A 12,010-nucleotide genomic window follows, 5' to 3' on the forward strand; every position below is an offset into this window, starting at 1 on the left:
GGCTTTACTACGGGTACCTGGGGCTCACTAGTCACGCCCCCTTCGTAGCCCCCCGGACCGTGGTCCCAAGGTTCCACTTAAATAAAAACGAATGCGAACTTCACCATCTCTGCTTCCACTTGCATTCGTTACACTGGCTCCGTCACTAAAGGGTTAATTGTTTTTAATGGTATACATAAATTAATAATAATAAAAAAAAACATTCTGAAAATGGCGCCTGCGCAGTAGCAGCTATCAGCTTTGTAGAGAAAAGAAAAATTTCCTTCTTGTAGGTGGTGGCACCTGCGCAGTAGCGGCTCACACATACGGGAAAACACACCATGCACGCTCATGCACATGGGAAAACCCCCTGCATGCTCATACACATTGCAAAACACACACATGCACTCTCACACTCATTGCAAAAGACACACATGCATGCTCACCAACACTACAAAATGCACGCACTTTGGAAAATACACACACATGCACATTAACACACATTGCAAAAGACACACATGAAACACATGCACGCTCCCAATTGCAAAAGACACACATGCATGCTCACAAACACATTTGCTCACACATTAAAAAAAGACACGCACACATTGAAAATACACACATGCATGCTTACACACAAACACATTAAAACACATTGCAAAAGACACTCACATGCCCCCTCACAAAGATACACGCTCAAACGCACAGGAAAACACACACTCTAACCTGCCATGTTTAATTTATCAAATGTCCCCCACCTATCTCAGCACAGCGAAAGCGGAGATGTGCAGTGCAGCAGATAAACAGCTGGAGAGGTTACCTGGAGTGAGCTGGGCCGTGGGCACACAATGCAGTTATTTCTCATCTTGTTCTGGTGTCCTGTATTGCTGCTCTGCACGCTGATGCTCCTTCCACACCCAGCTGTTCGGACATCAGAGGAGATCTGCACACAGAGGAGGATGCTGCTTGTGATCATGGTGTAAATCACGCACCCTCCTCTTCTTCTGTTAGTTGTGTGCCAAGTAGAGAAGCTGCCCCCTCTCACCACTGCGTGCACATTGCGGAAGCCGGCCATAGCTCCAACCACATCCGGACACTGCGCACCTCGTCCCCGTGATGCTGCACCACCAGGCTGCATGAAAAATTAAAGGGTCCGGCAGCCAGAAACGGGTTGGCAGCTCGCCAAGGGGTGGGACACAGCGGCCCACTGGGAAAATGCCCAAAAGGGCAGATTAGCAGTATGGGCCTGCAAGTCTATTACAATGAACATCACCCTCCTCTGCCCCCACATGACTGACCCCACCACATGCAGCCACACACGTAACATCCTCCACTACCCTGAGCAGGGACTCACCATAAAGCCGCACACGACTGACATTACCCCCATGTGATTGCCTTCATCCCCTTCCTTTCACAGCCTCCTAGCATGCAACTCCATACAACACCGTCATGCATCAGTCCCATTAAAGTAACATCACTAACATCCTCACACAGACCCCCCCATGAGTGGCATCACTCCCTTCCCTGCACAGCCCCCAGCATGCATCCCCATGAGCGTAATATCCCCATCCTTGAGCAACACCCCCAGCAAGCATCCCCAAGCGAGTAACATCACCCCCTTCTTGACACAAGCACTCAGAATGCAGCCCTGCATGAGTGACATTACCCTCTTCACTCTGCAGCCCCATGTGAGAAACATCACTCCCTTCACCGCACAGCCCCACCTTGCATGCAGTCTCATGAGTGACATCACCCCCTTCTCCGCATAGCCCCTCATCATCATCCCCCCTACTCCGCACAGCCCCTCATCATCCCCCTTCTTCGCACAGCCCACCATCATCTGACCGTTCTCCACACAGCCTGTCATCATGCAACCCTTCTCCGCACCTCCCCCCGCCATTTCTTTTTCTCCACACATCACCTTCCCTATGCAGCACCACTCACGTAACATCAAGCATTTCCAAAATACTTCATCAGACCACTCAGACTGAGTCTTGTGTCTTCATTCCTATTTGTACAAGGGTCCATGGTGCAAGTCCCTCGGGCCTCTCCTCACACGGCTCCGTGGCGCAGCCCCTCGGGCCTCTCCTCACACGGCTCCGTGGCGCAGGTCCTCGGTCCTCTCCTCACACGGCTCCGTGGCGCAGCCCCTCCTTACAGTGCTCCATAGTGCAGCTCCCCAATCCTCTTCTCAAGGGGCTCCCCTCATTTCACCCTCTCCTCCCCCAGCAGCTTCCTGAAATCCGGTCTTCACTGAACAGAAGTCCCCGCCCCTTCCGGTGACATAATTCCCTCAAAACATCAACTCCAGTCTAGTCGCTACCATAGATCTATCCAGTGTGTGCGGCTCTGCAGGTGGAGGTAGGTGCTGGAGATTCCCCATTACTGGGGGCATTAACCCCCTCAGTGCTGCGGCCCCACCTGTGTCGCTATTGTCTGTGTTGGATTACATTGGGTCACTTCCCTCCTGACGGCGCTCGCTGCTCTGTTACTGTACAGTCTCCATTATGGCCTCGCTCGCTCCATGTTGTCACTGTCAGGGGATGTTAACCCCCTCAGTGCTGGTGACGGTTCTCTCCTCGCTCCGTATAACTTACTGATGGAGGTTTCTTCTCTTTCTCTGGAGCCAGAGCTTCTGTTCTCTCCCATAGACGGTGAATAGAAGCGCACACGTCTCCTGGGGAAACCTCTCTGCAGTCCTGTATATATTGTGTGTGTATATACAGTATATATATATATATATATATATATATATATATATATATGACTTGTGTCTGTCGCGGTTTCTTTGGTGACATTTATAATGGCGGCTGTTATAGTTAACGCCTCCTGTAAATCCCCCTCATGGCCGCTCCCCGGGACCCTCCCAGTGTCATCACTCTGTATTTCTGCCGGTCTCCTCCATTTTTCTGGGGTCCCTGTGACCTGAGCGGCTCCTGTAGTGATAATCTCCTCCACTCCCCATGTAGACGGCAGATTCTTGGGGACGGACATAAAGCGTAGCTATAGCGGTGAGGGGATTTTTAAAATATAACTTTTATTAAGTAAATTAGAAACTAAAAAAATTGTATATTGTATTATATATACATAATATTACAGCTCTGGCAAAAATTAGAGACCACTGCACAGTTTTATAAAAATCAGCTTCTCTACATGTCTGACAGCCATTCCATTCCAGTGTCAGTTGAATTCCAACCAAAGTACACCTCATTCTACTTAATGTGCTTCTGATTATGTGATCACCTGAACCAAATCTTATTTAACAAAGGAAAGTATAAAAAACCCTGCTGTGGTGTTCACAATCCTCTTGCGATAGGACGATCTGGATGGCACAAGTGCTAGTAATATCCCAAAAGTAATAGGAATGAAAAAATAACTTTTAACCATGCCAAAAGAGTTGAAAAGTCTTGAGTGAGGAAAAGAAGGCCTCACTTCTTGCTCTAAGATGGCAGTCCATTACAACAAGGTCAAGCAGCAGACGTTGGGCACAACAAAGCTACAGACTGGCAGAGGGCGAAAACGACTCTCCACTGACCGGGATGACCGTCATCTTATTTGAATGTCACTCAGGAACCGCAATATGACATCAAGTGATCTAAAAAAGGAATGACAAATGGCAGCTGGGGTGAAGTGCACGACAAGAACAGTTCGTAACAGGCTCCTAGAGGCAGGGCTCAAGTCATGTAAAGCTGAAAAAAACCTTTCATCAATGAGAAGCAAAGGAAAGCCAGGCTGAAGTTTGCCAAAGACCATAAGGATTGGACCATAAAGGATTGGAGTAAGGTAATCTTATCTGATGAGTCTAATTTTCAGCTTTGCCCAACACCTGGTCCTCTAATGTTAGACGGAGACCTGGAGAGGCATACAAGCTACAGGGTCTTGCACCCACTGTGAAATTTGGTAGAGGATCGATGTTGATCTGGGGATGCTTCAGCAAGACTGGAATTGGGCAGGTTAATCTTCGCGAAGGACGTATGAGTCAAGCCGCATACAAGGTTATCCTGGAAAAACAGTTGATTCCTGCTCAGGCAATGTTCCCCAACTTGAGGACTGGTTTTTCCAGCAGGACAATGCGCCATGTCACACAGCTAGGTCAATCAATGTGTGGATCAAGGACCACCACATCAAATCCATGTCATGGCCAGCTGTTGAGTTCATTTTCCCCTTCACCGTTGATGTCTGATGAACTCCCTCTGCTGGTGAAGAGAGGTAGTGAAATTGATTGGGTTGGGAAGAACCTGTCTTCTGAACAGGTGGAGCCTGATTGGACACCCGGAATCACTGAGTGGATATAAGGCAGCCGACGCCCTACAGGGGTGCTGGTGATCCTTTCTGCTCTGTGCTCTTGCAAACCAGTTCAGTACCTGTCTTCTGAAAGCTAAGTATTTGCTCTCTTATTTTTTCCATGAGATATTGTCTGTTTACTTAGTGTTTGTGTTCTGCCTGCCCTTGTTGGTACAGGCTGAGCTCCATTTTTGCCTCTGGTCAAGTTGATCTTTTGCTCAGTCTTCAGAATATACCTGAGTGCTGATATAGTGATTTTGAAGTCTAGTGACTTCAGGGCCTTTTTTCTATCAGACGTGTTGGACATTATTTTGGCAGAATTTTTGCGGATTGCAGCCAGCATCTTTTCTGTCCTTTCCTATTTAGTTAGTTGGGCCCCATCGTTTGCTCAACCTGTCTTTCTGTCTGTGTTTGTGTTTTCATCTGCTTTTCACCGACAATACATGTTGGGGGCTGTCTATTGCTTTGGGGTCTGCTCTGGGGCAGTTTAGATTTCCCCTTTCTTTCTTTAGGCTTATTTAGTTCTCCGGCTGTGAACGAGGGGTCTAGGGCACCGTAGGAACCCCCCACGGCTACTGTTAGTTGTGTGAATAGGATCAGGGGTCTGCAATCCGATAGCTACCAACCTGTCCGGTTTTCTGGACTTAGCTTGTATTTTTGTTTTTTCCTCCTTCGATTCATAACAGCCAGCCCAATCTCCAGACCTGAACCCCATTGAAAACCTCTGGAATGTAATCCAAGAGGAAGATGGATAGTCACAAGCCATCAAACAAAGTCGAACTGCTTAAATTTTTGTACCAGGAGTGGCATAAGGTCACCCAAAAGCAGTGTGAAAGACTCGTGGAAAGCATGCCACCACGCATGAAAGCTGTGATTTAAAAATCATGGTTATTCCACAAAATATTGATTTCTGAACTCTTCCTGAGTTAAAACATTAGTATTGTTGTTTCTAAATGATTATGAACTTGTTTTCTTAGCATTATTTGAGGTCTGCAAGCACTGCATTTTTTTGTTATTTTGACCATTTCTCATTTTCTGAAAATAAATATAAAATTTAGTGCTTGGGAATACAAAGACATGTCAGTAGTTTATAGAATAAAAGAGCAATCTACAATTTACTCAAATATTGTGACGTCCGTCTGCGGTCTGGACTGCAGCCAGACAGCACCCCGAGAAACACTGAGACCCTTTACCCCTATACAGGGATCTGGATTTATAGCAGAGCCCAGGAGGCGCTGTCTGAATAGGAGCAATGACCAGAGCAGGACGGTCGCCAGAAAGGTGTTCCAATACAGGACACCGAGGCAATGATATCCGAGACTAAACCAGTCAGGCAGAAATGGTATAAAAACAGTAGACAGTAGCAGAGTCAGATTCCAGGTCGAAGCCAGAGTCATAAACCGGGAGGGCAGCAGAGGTACAGAATCGTTAGGCAAAAGCAGAGTCAGAATCCAGGCCAAAGTAAGAGTCATAAACCAGGAGGGCAGCAGAGGTACAAAGTCGTTAGGCAGAAGCAGAGTCAGAATCAGGCCGAAGTCAGTGTCATAAACCAGGAGAGTCGCAGAGGTACAGAATCGTTAGGCAGAAGCAAAGTCAGAAGTCCAGGCAAAAGTCAGAGTCAGTAAAACAGCAATTCACACAGTAACACGCAGGGGAACCAAGAATATATCCGGCGGCCTGCAAGAGCAGTCCCAAGGTATTTGAGGGATCAGGTCATCCCTTACAGGCCCGTGGCCTGATGATGTCATCCGGACCGCCCCCAGGACCAGGCTGGATGGTAATGCACCAGCCCCTTCATGACTGACCGAGGAGCGAAGCCTGCGTCCAGCGGACGCCTGTGCAGGAGCCTCATGACTATCGCCGCCACCACTCGGGGTTGAAGCACAACGCCTCCCAGAGACCAAGGCCGAGACTGCAGGCCACGGGTCAGACGGTGATAGGACAGTCCGGCGCCTCCTAGTGGTCGAGGCCGGAACAGCAGGCCCTGAGTCTGACGGTGATGTGATAGTCCGGCGCCTCCTACTGGCCGAGGCCGGGACAGCAGGCCCTGAGTCTGGCGGTGATGTGATAGTCCGGCGCCTCCTACTGGCCGAGGCCGGGACAGCAGGCCCTGAGTCTGGCGGTGAATGGACGGGCCTTACTCACGTTGCTGGTCTTGGAGGTACAACACTGGCACACTCAGGGTTAAAGCGAGTCCATTCGGTTTATTTGCTCCATAAACCTCACAGCAACAAAACAAGGTTTCTCTATCGCTTCATTGGGGGACACAGGAACCACGGGTGTATGCTGCTGACACTATGTAAATAAGAAAGTTAGCTCCTCCTCTGCAGTATATACCCCACCGACTGGCGCTCAATTACTCAGTTTAGCTTAGTGTCAGTAGGAGGTGGACACGGGTCTTTCATTAGACCCTTATCTACCTCAGTGTGCGTCGTTTCTTTACAGGTTCCGGAGGGATACAGATTGAATAGTCACATCTGTACTCCCACAAAGAGACTATGAATACGGCGTGTACTGCCACCCCGTATCCTCATATGTCTACCGGCCAGGAACACGTATGCGTGTTCACCTTCTGTCTCTCACCCACTCGCCTACCAGAGCCTGTCAGTGGATGGAGACACAGTCTGGAAATGGGGTAAGTCAGGACTCCAGGAGGTAAGTATCAGCAGGCTGAACCCCTCTCTCCTTCCCATGATAGTAATCCCCCTGGGCGGTGGGGAACGGGCAAGCTTCCTTAAGCGGCATTACCTGTATTTAGCGTTCTCAGCGCCACGAAACTGCGGTTCTCTTTAGACCTCCGTGCCGCCCTCGCTCTACGGCGGCCGCCGTTTCTAATCCAGGCCCCGGCTTCAGTGCGGGCCTAGTTCTGAGGCGACGCCACGCCCCCAATTTCAGGCGGGCTTTTTCTTCTGAGGAATAGTCTCGCCCGTCTGGCGTCGCCCACCGCTTCTCTGAGGGTTAGAGGAGTCGCAGGGGCCCGCCCACTGCTCCCAGTATAGGAGGGAGTGGAGTTTTCTTATGCTCCTAACAGAGCGGTTATCCCCGCCCCCTCTCTGGTGAGCTGATTCCCGCCCACAGCATTCAGGAGCGCGTTTTTACCTCACAGTTTTTCCTCAGCCTGTGAGCTGCTCGTCTCCGCTTCAGCGTGCTGTGTACACAGGTTCCGTGAGTAGCTCTGCGCTGCAGACTGAAACCCTCCTCAGCTCTCCGTCCCCTAACCGTCTGGCACTGTTAGTGGGTTAGCTCATAATGTCTAATTCTAAACCAATTCGCTCTGCTTCTTCCTCTGTGGTAGTCAGTCATTTTGCATGTTCTTCTTGCAAACGCAAGTTTCCATCAGGTCAGTCCTCTCCCCTCTGTCAGGACTGCAGGAAACCCACTGAACCCACCGCCCAGGAGCCCCCGGTTGTCCCGAGTGAGGTTGAGGCCCCTATCCCAGGGTGGGCTTCCTCTCTGTCTCAATCTGTGGTGGATCTCACCAAGGTGTCCCAGACCTTGGTGTCCGTACTGGATAAGTTGCCACTACAGACTTCTGCAGGACCCAGCAGGTCACAGGATGCTCCGGTCGAGCCTGTTAATATTAGCCGCACAAGAGCCAGACGGGAGCATTGGTCCAGTTCCTCTTCCCGTTCCGCATCGCCCCATAGTCCGTCCAAACAGCCTCCCTTAGCAAGATCTTCCTCCCCTGAGCCATTCGAGACTTTCTCGGATGACCCTCCGAGGATGTTTTGGAGCTGGTCTCAGACCAAATCGCTGATATGAGGGATATAGTTCCGAGCCTCATTGCAGCGATTAACCAGTACTTCAATATCAAAGATTCTCCTGGGGAACCTGCGGACCAGGAGGTTTCTTTCAGACGGTCGAAACCACCTTCCAAGGTCTTCGCTCATCATTCAGACTTCCAGAAAATTCTTTCCAGAGAGAGAGAAAATCCGACCAGGCGTTTTCAAAGAGGAAAACGCCTTGGGGTGTTATATCCTTTCTCGTTAGACTGGTCAGCTTCACCGACCGTGGACCCTCCGGTTTCAAGACTATCTAACAGCACGGTCCTTCCGATTTTCTGGGGGAGCATGTCTAGCAGACACTAATGACAGAGTCATAGAATCTTTTGCTAAGTTAGCTTTCGAAGCGGCGTCTTCTGTTCTAAGCCCGGCCTTCGCTTCTACTTGGGCTTCTAAGGCCATAGCGAAATGGGCTAAGGACCTCCGCCAAGGCATTTTGGCTGGAGACCAGCCAGAGCAGCTGGCGGATCTCGCCGACCAAATTTCGCATGCAGGCGAATATTTGGTCTCGTCGGCCTCCCTGGATGCCGCATCCTGCGCAGCTCAGGCATCAAGCAACTTGGTGGCTATTAGGCGCACAGTTTGGCTTAAGGCTTGGCAAGCGGACTTATCGTCAAAAAAGTCCCTCACCAGTTTACCGTTTCAGGGATTGCGTCTTTTCGGCGATAGGCTGGACCAGATCATTAAGGATGCCACTAGGGGCGCAAGATGCCTTCTTCCCCAGTCAAAATCTCGTCGACCTCCGAAACGTCAGTTTTGACCCTTTCGGCCTTTTCGTCGCTTCACGACAGCAGATACGTCTTCCCAGCAGCAGAGGCCTCAACCGCACCAAGATAGGAAAAGAGTCTCCTTTAGGCCCACTCCTTCCTGGCGATCTCATTCTTCCCAGGGTTGATCTACCAGACCTAGACCTGGAAGATCTTCCTCCGCATGACTGGAATCAGAACACCGGAGCATACTCCCAGGAGGGTGGCCGTCTTCTTGCCTTCAGGGACGTATGGCTTGCCTCGGTGGAAGACGCTTTGGTCAGGGAAGTTGTATCTTCAGGATACAAAATAGAATTTGTTTCTCGTCCTCGGGATCGATTCTTCGAATCCCGACCCCCGAAAGACCCCGCATTGGTTCTGGGTTTCTTTACAGCCATCGACACTCTTCTCAAGTCGGGAGTGATTGTTCCAGTAACAAAAAATGAGCGATTCACAGGTTTCTATTCGAACCTGTTTGTAGTGCCGAAAAAAGGAGGCACGGTTTGGCCCATTCTGGACTTAAAACTACTGAACAAAAGGGTCTGTCTGCGACATTTCAGGATGGAGTCCCTTCGTTCAGTAATCTCTTCCATGGAGGCACAAGAATTCCTGTGCTCCATAGACATTCAAGACTCCTATCTACATGTCCCAATCTTCCTGGGTCATCAAAAATTCCTGCGTTTCGCGATACATCAGGATCACTTTGAGTTTGTCGCCCTGCCGTTCGGGCTCGCCACCGCCCCAGGGTTTTTACAAAAATCATGGCAGCGTTGATGGCCATTTTGAGGATCAGAGGTCTCGTGCTCTTCCCGTACCTCGACGACATCCTCATCAAAGCTCCATCCTTGCCCCAGGCTCTCAAAAGTCTGACCATTGTCTGCGACACTCTTGCTTGATTCGGGTGGATCATCAACACAAAAAAGTCCTGCCTAGTTCCAACACAACGCCTTGTGTTTCTAGGCATACTTTTCGACACTCGTCAGGCAAAGGTCATCCCGACGACAAGAGTAACTCTTCGGCGGGATGTTCGTTTGCTTCAGGGCCCCCGACTCATTTCCCTCAGATCAGCCATGAGAGTTCTAGGGAGGATGGTTGCAACGTCGGAGGCGATTCCCTTCACCCAATTCCACTCAAGACCGCTTCAGCGGGCCATTCTGTCGCAGTGGAACAAGTCTGTCTCCTCACTGGATCTTCCAATTCGACTCTCATTTCAGGTCAAGCTGTCCCTCAATTGGTGGCTAACATCTCCTCATCGCCCAGGGCCGATCATTCCTTCCGGTACATTGGCAAGTGGTGACGACAGACGCCAGTCTTCTGGGCTGGGGAGCAGTGTTTCGCCATCTCACAGTACAGGGCCGTTGGTCGAGGCAGGAAGCGACTTTTCCGATCAACGTCCTAGAGATACGAGCTATTTTCCTGTCCCTGATTCATTGGGACAAGCTGCTCAAAGGACTGCCAATCCGGATTCAGATGCATATATCAACCACCAGGGAGGGACTCGGAGTTCCTCGGCGTTGGCCGAGGTATCCAAGATACTTCATTGGGCAGAAATGTCAGTCCCAGTGATATCCGCCGTACACATTCCGGGTGTGGAAAATGAGGCCGCCGATTTTCTCAGCCGCAAAGGCCTCGCGGCAGGTGAATGGTCCCTGCATCAGGAAGTCTTCCAACAGATTTGCCTTCGTTGGGGTACTCTGGACGTGGATTTGATGGCGTCCCGTCTGAACAAGAAAGTTCCATGGTTCGTATCCAGGGCCCGCGATCCCCTCGCGGTGGGCGCCGATGCTCTGACCATTCCTTGGTCACAGTTCACGCTCCCCTATCTGTTCCCTCCTCCTCCTCTTCTTCCCAAGCTGTTGAAGAAGATCAAGGCAGAAGGGGTACCAGTCATCCTCATCGCGCCGGATTGGCCCAGAAGGTCTTGGTTCGCGGACATCGTCAACCTACTCGCGGACGCTCCTTGGACACTTCCAGACAGACCAGATCTGCTGTCTCAGGGTTCGATTTACCACCCCAATTCTCAATCGCTCAATTTGACGGAGTGGCCATTGAGACCGCGGTACTGAAAAAGTCAGGGTTTTCAGACCGGGTAATTCACACAATGATCCGGGCTAGGAAGCTTTCGTCTTCCAAAATATACTATAGAACGTGGAAGGCATATTTTCGTTGGTGTGAGTCCAATCGCGTTCCGCCAATGTCTTTCTCACTCCCTTGTATTCTAGCATTCCTCCAGGTAGGCCTGGACGGGGGTCTGTTTCCACCCCAGGGACTGCTTTGGGACGTCCCATGGTTCCTGTGTCCCCCAATGAAGCGATAGAGAAAACAGGATTTTTAGTTGCTTACCGTAAAATCTGTTTCTCGGAGCCTTCATTGGGGGACACGGCACCCTCCCATGTTTTCAGCTTCTGTACTTTGTTCTATGTAATATAGTTCTAGTTGAATTGTTGGTTTAATTTATATTCTATTGCTTCTCCTACTGCTTTCTCACTAACTGAGTAATTGAGCGCCAGTCGGTGGGGTGTATACTGCGGAGGAGGAGCTAACTTTCTTATTTGCATAGTGTCAGCCTCCTAGTGGCAGCAGCATACACCCATGGTTCCTGTGTCCCCCAATGAAGGCTCCGAGAAACAGATTTTACGGTAAGCAACTAAAAATCCTGTTTTCCAGCCTTCACAACAGACGAAAGCAACATAAACAATCCTTAGCTGGGCTTTGTTCCCTCAGGCCCTGTGTACACACAGGCCATGGCAATGTCCATAGCAGAGCTCTCTCTGCAGCCACAGGCACAGGAAGGCTTCTCCCTCCTGAGAACACAGACCTGTCATGGTCACGTGTGTCAGGACGCAGATGATGCCGCAAGGCGAACCCATAACACACGTGACCCTGGATACACCGCCTCCAGTGGGGCGCATTTAAATAATAAAAACGTGCAGGTGGATACGCCGCCTCCACCTGGCGAATTTAGGTATTACACGTTATACATACAATATCTGGAAACACCGCCTCCAGTAAGGCGCATTTAAATAATAAAGGGGGGAACCTGGGTAACTTTAACAATGGTGGGCCCTGCAATAGGGAAAAGGGAATTGGAGACCTCCTGAGCTCCCCTGAGCCAGTGTCCCTGCACTCCTAACGTTCCCTATGCCGGTTTCGCACCGGGCGCCGCACGCGTACCTCAACGCCCTAGCTCGCCCTGAACCTAAACCCTCACTAGGGAAT

The 12,010-nt window shown here is 50.3% G+C and overlaps 1 protein-coding gene across 1 annotated transcript in view; it reads left to right on the forward strand.

Annotated features, from left to right (window-relative positions):
• The first annotated feature begins 1,814 nt into the window (after window positions 1-1,814).
• LOC141071233 (uncharacterized) overlaps window positions 1,815-12,010 on the forward strand; it is a 122,845-nt gene continuing 112,649 nt past the window's right edge. The window contains exon 1 of the mRNA XM_073559608.1: window positions 1,815-2,340. The gene's annotated coding sequence lies outside the window, so the exon portion shown is untranslated. The remainder of the gene's footprint in view (window positions 2,341-12,010) is intronic.

Source organism: Dendrobates tinctorius, unplaced genomic scaffold, assembly GCF_039654945.1.
Source record: "Dendrobates tinctorius isolate UK_male_01 unplaced genomic scaffold, ASM3965494v1 ptg000014l, whole genome shotgun sequence".
Taxonomy (NCBI): Eukaryota; Metazoa; Chordata; class Amphibia; order Anura; family Dendrobatidae; genus Dendrobates; species Dendrobates tinctorius.